The sequence below is a fragment of the Nansenia antarctica genome (assembly GCF_963989245.1).
Source record: "Nansenia antarctica genome assembly, chromosome: 8".
Classification (NCBI taxonomy): domain Eukaryota; kingdom Metazoa; phylum Chordata; class Actinopteri; order Argentiniformes; family Microstomatidae; genus Nansenia; species Nansenia antarctica.
Window position 1 is genome coordinate 46,948,064 of NC_137678.1, and position 6,000 is coordinate 46,954,063.

The window sequence follows — 6,000 nt, forward strand, 5'->3', positions numbered from 1 at the left end:
GATGAGCTGGTATGCTGTGGGTCTCGGGCAGTTCCTTTTTTCTCTAAACTTTACATGTGCAATCAGTTTGATACCTGATAATATTATAATAATAATAATATATAATATTCATTTTCTCTGTCCTATGTTTCCAGAACTTTGCAGGCTCTTTTAGGTACTTTTTAGCAACGTATAACCTGGCCATCCAGCTTTTGAGGCTAACTAGCTTGGGTTTTTCCTGGCTCAAAATAAGGCTCTTTTCTGTGCGCCCACAAACCTGTTATATTGTATAATGATACTGAATACAAATAATTATACATGAAGAAAGACCAATTTACCTGCATGTGTCCTGGCTCTGATCATTGGTAGTAGGTGTAAATTCCTTGCAAGAGCTCTAAAGAATGAGACAAAATGCAACCAAATGTTTTTTTGTTAATGATCCCTCCACACACACACACACGCACACACACACACACACACACACACACAAACACACACACACACACACACACACACACACACACACACACACACACACTTGAGCAAGACTACTGTAGTTACACAGCAAATTACCAGGGTAGGGTTGGTCATCAGAGGTGTGAGGCTCTGTAACTCTTCCATCTCTACGTCGTCAGATGGTAAACTGCTGCTAGATGAGGGCAAACTGCTGGACACTGTTTGTTTTGGGGAGATGAAAGCTTCTCCTACCAGCGGATCTGGAACCTCCATCTAGATGCAAAACGACAGCACAGGTAGAATCTTAATTTTGTGACAACCTTTCCTTATGTGTAGTTGCATGCTCAGAGCCCAAACATTCTCTTTCTTCCTCACCATTACAAGTTTATCTGTGATCTTTTGGATTACAGTGGCTTTGCTGCTCGACGAATATGAATCTCCTATCATAGGAGAGAAGATGAGAGGGAAACAGAAACAGTCAGTATCACCAATAGTTTTCCAGTGGCTTTGCTGCTCAATATCTGTATAGCATAGCCTTCACAGCTATCTCAGGGACATAGTAGCTCTCCTCCATCTTATCAACTGTGTCTAGCATGTCAGATCTCTGGGATGGGAGGATAGCCACGTAGCCGATAAGTCGACAGGTGAGATTGAATTCTCTTCTCTTCTATTATGACTTAATCTAAATTTTCAGCTGAGAGAAAGTCAGCATCAGCGAGAAGTGATAGTTTATGTGTGAAGGAAAGCCTATGATACACTCACGGTTTTGTAATAATCACATGTATCTGTCTTGTTGCGTTACCTCTTCTGTAATCACTCTCTACCTTCTTAGCGAGATCAAACAGTTTAATCTCACTTTCCTCACTGTTCTCTTATGACCGCAGTGGTGCACCATGTTCTCCAATCATCATTGTGCATTATGCATCATTGTCAGTCTACATCATGTTATTCAAGGCAACTCTGATATGAGATCGCTAAAGTATGTTTGTCTCTGTTTTCATAGCTTCATTAACATTTAGAGTTGAATGATAGTCAGCACCAGCAAACAGGGGTGATCTTTATGTGATGGTAAACTTCTGATACACTCAACGTTCTAACGACCATTACATGTAATAAACATGTACAGAATATGTACAGAATCTTGCTGTGTTACCTCCTCTGTGATCACTCTCTAATGTCTTGACTAGGTCATTCCGGTTCATGATCCTCAGGATCACCAGTGTGATCTTCACAGCCATCTCAGGGTCGTATCTCTCCACCATTTTATCCACTGTGTCTAGCCTGTCAGCGTTGTCCAGCTGGGTCTCTGGGATGGGAGCAAAGCCAAGCAGCAGCCCACTAGTCAGATGAGACTGAAATATCTTCAGCCTGTCTGTGTCCAGCTCCTCCAGAGTGTCCAGCAGCAGACCTGGTACAGTGAGACAGAGACGTGTCTTACATGTTAAATATTTGAATTTAATTGGAGTAGCCGATAAGTTGACAGGTGAGATTGAAATATCTTCAGCCTGTCTGTGTCCAGCTCCTCCAGAGTGTCCAGCAGCAGACCTGGTACAGTGAGACAGAGACGTGTCTTACATGTTAAACATTTCTCATGTCATTTGTGGTATTGATGTACTGTACTATTCTCAGTCTACTGTTCATCATGTTTTTCAACACAGTCCTGGAATTAATGATACCCAAGGAACCTGGTCTTCCAGTTATTATGACTTAATCTACGTTTTCAGCTGAGAGAAAGTCAGCATCAGCGAGCAGGGGTTCTCTTCATGTGAAGGAAAGCATATTATACTACAATACACTCCAACCTAACAAGGAACTGCACTCTTAAGGAACAGATGTATCTGTTACCTCTACTCCTTAATTTCCCAGCGAGATCAATCGGTTTCATCTTCCTCAGGATCTCCAGTGTGATCTTCACAGCTATCTCAGGGTCGTATCTCTCCATCATCTTATCTACTGTGTCCTGCCAGTCAGCGTTGTCCAGCTGGCTCTTTAGGATGGGAGCAAAGCCAGGGAGCATCTCAGTAGACAGGTGAGACTGAAATATGTTCATGTCCTCAGTGTTCAGTTCCACCAGAGTGGCCAGCAGCAGACCTGGTACAGTGAGACAGAGATGTGTCATACATGATAAACATTTAACTTGTAATTTGTGTTATTTATGCATCATTGTCAATCTAAATCATGTTATTCAAGGCAGCTCTGCTATGAGTTCACTAAGAGGAAGCTTCTCTCTGTTTTCATAGCTTCATTAACATTTACAGTTGAATGATAGTCAGCACCAGCAAACAGGGGTGATCTTTATGTGATGGTAAACTTCTGATACACTCAGCATTCTAACGACCATTACATGTAATAAACATATTTATGTACAGAATCTTGCTGTGTTACCTCCTCTGTGACCACTCTCTAATGTCTTGACTAGGTCATTCCGGTTCATGTTCCTCAGGATCACCAGTGTGATCTTCACAGCCATCTCAGGGTCATAGCTCTCCACCATTTTATCCACTGTGTCTAGCCTGTCAGCGTTGTCCAGCTGGGTCTCTGGGATGGGAGCAAAGCCAAGCAGCAGCCCACTAGTCAGATGAGACTGAAATATCTTCAGCTCGTCTGTATTCAGCTCCTCCAGAGTGGCCAGCAGCAGACCTGGTACAGTGAGACAGAGACGTGTCATACATGTTAAACATTTCTCATGTCATTTGTGGTATTGATGTTGTGGGGAGCATGGCGCGTTCTGGCCTGCAGAGGGAGCCAGACTGTCGTTGGGGAGGGGATGATGAGCTGATTGCGGACAGGTGTCAGTGATCAGACTCGTTATCCCACTGGTCTATTTAACCTGTGTGTGTCTGTACCCTCGGGAGAGCGAAGGAGGCGGTGAAAACCGGTCGAGAGAGCGAGCGAGCGAGAGAGAAAGAGAGAGAGAGACTGTGCAGCACCCGCAAGCCGATCCCAGCAGGAGGAGTGGAGCGGGCAGAACCCGAAAAGGGGGGAGCTCACAGCCGGGCGTGACGGTCGAAACCAGCCGTGCGCTGCCGGGACGTATCAACTTCAGTAGTAGTCGGGAGAAAAGACTCTGTTCAGCACGCCAGGGGCGTGGCTGAACTTGGTGCAGAAAATAAAACGCCTTTATTGAACCGTTTCTCTGTGTCGACCTCCCTCTGTGCCTAGAGACTCTTACAGATGTACTGTACTATTCTCAATCTACTGTACATCATGTTTTTCAACATGGTCTTCCAGTTATTATGACTTAATCTACATTTTCATTTGAGAGAAAACATTTTCATTAATTTGTTTTATTCATCTACAATCATCAACCAACCTCATATTTTACAGAGAGGTTCTGGTATGAGTTCCACAAGAGGAAGTTGCTCTTAGTTATTGTACCTTCATTTATATTTTCACCTAATATAAGAAATAGTCACCAGGCAGTGTTTGTTCATGTGTAACGGTAAGCCTATGATATACTACTTACCTCTCCTGTAATCACTCACTATCTTCCTAGAAAGATAGATCAGCTCCATTCTCTCCAGGATCTTATGCATGATCATTACAGTTCTCCTACGACCATAGCAGTGAACCATCTTGTCCACTGTGTCCTGCCTGTCAGCATTCTCCAGCTGGCTCTCTGGTATGGGAAGAGAGCGTGTTATCCATCCAGTAGTCAGGTGCCACTGAAATCTCTTCAGCTCCTTAGTGCTCAGCCCCAACAGCAGATCTGGAACCGGCAACTTTGCGGGTTCCTGTTTGCAAAGCAACAACATAGACAGAATCTTGTGTCATACTCACTCACACATATTCACTATAAGTGTACATCTGTGTTTGTCTCTCTGACAATACTTTCTTTACCAGGTATTCTAATATACCAAAACATCCCCATCCCTTCTCACCGTGAGCAGTGTGTCTGTGTTCTTTTGTTTTCCAGTTTCTTTGCTGCTCGACTTTTCCCTGTCCATGGTAGTAGAAGAACTGCCAATGTCGTCCTTAATCTCTTTGTCAGTTGCTAACTGGCTCCGTATGGTATGTCCTATAAAAGGTATAAAGGCTGGAGCAAGGACAGATAGAGGGAGATGAGGCGTCATTCATCTTCAATAATCACCCCATGCTTTTCAAGGCTGTTTACTTCTCTTCTGTGCTATCTGATTATTGTTATTTGTTCACATTTTCAGCTGAGAAATGTATCAAAGATATAATTAAACAAACAAATATTAATTGACTGAGCAATTTATTTATTTTAACAGAACGTTCTCTTATTAGGCCTGTCACTTAAGTTACATTTTCAGTTGCATGAATAAAAACGTGCATAACACTCATCATCCTAACAGGGGACTGCCTTTATAATGTATAAGCCTAGAGATAACTTGCTGTGTTACCTCTGCTGGTATCCCTCTCTAACCTCGCTGTGACATTGGAATGTAGGTAACGCAGGATCTTCACTGTGACCCTCGAAGCTTCCTCCTGTCCAAACCTCAACATAAGGTCCACTGTGACCTTCCTATCAGGGTTCTCTGGCAGCCTCCCTGGCAGCCTCACTGCCCAACACCCTGGCAACCGCAACTCAAATCTCAGGCGCTGCTGAAATCTCTCCAGGTCGACTGTGTTCAGCTCCTCCAGAGAGGCCAGTAGCAGCTCTGGAAAAGGCAGCATTGTGTGACCCTAGGAGCAAAACAACAAAAACATTATAATGTTCGATTATAATTTAATTTTGGCTTTTTTAATGTGTGATTGTACAAACCACACATTAAAAGGGCTGAGAAAGTAGGGATTATAGTTAACCAATAACAATGGTTCTCAGAAGACAGCATTGTGGGTCTCTACAATAACAAAGTAAGTGACTGTGAGGGTCTGTGAAAAAGTATAGAATAACTGACAACTGACACAGAATCAGCTTCTTCCCTGAGGGAAAAAGTACAGAGCAACTTAATGTAAAAACCACCAGAGCTAAACTCTCATTCATTGTGTGTGTGTGGGGGGGGGGGTCGGGGGGTGTGTGTGTGGGTGTGGGTGGGGGGGGGTGTGTGGGGGTGGGGGTGGGGGTGGGGGGAGTGGGTGGGTGTGTGTGTGTGTGTGTGGGGGTGGGGGTGTGGGTGTGTGTGTGTGTGGGGGGGGGGGGGGGGTGTGTGGGGGGGGGGGGGGGTGTGTGGGGGTGGGTGTGGGTGGGGGTGGGGGGGTGTGGGTGTGTGTGTGTGTGGGGGGGGGGGGGGGGGTGTGTGTGGGGGTGGGTGGGTGTGTGTGTGTGTGTGTGGGGTGGGGGTGTGTGTGTGTGTGTGAGTTTGGGGGGGGGTGTGGGTGTGTGTGTGTGGGGGGGGGGGTGGGGTGTGTGTGAGTGTGGGGGTGTGTGTGTGTGTGGGGGGGGGTGTGTGTGTGTGTGTGTGGGGTGGGGGTGTGTGTGTGTGTGAGATGTGTGGGATGTGTGAGATGTGTGGGATGTGTGTGCATGTGCTATTGGACTGTCATAACCTACACATGTAATGGGGACAACATACCATATCAAGTTCCTTCTTGCTCTCTGTGCCACTGGATGATGTGAGAGGGTTTGAGGAGTCCCACGCTCTCTTTCCGTAATTAGGGTGA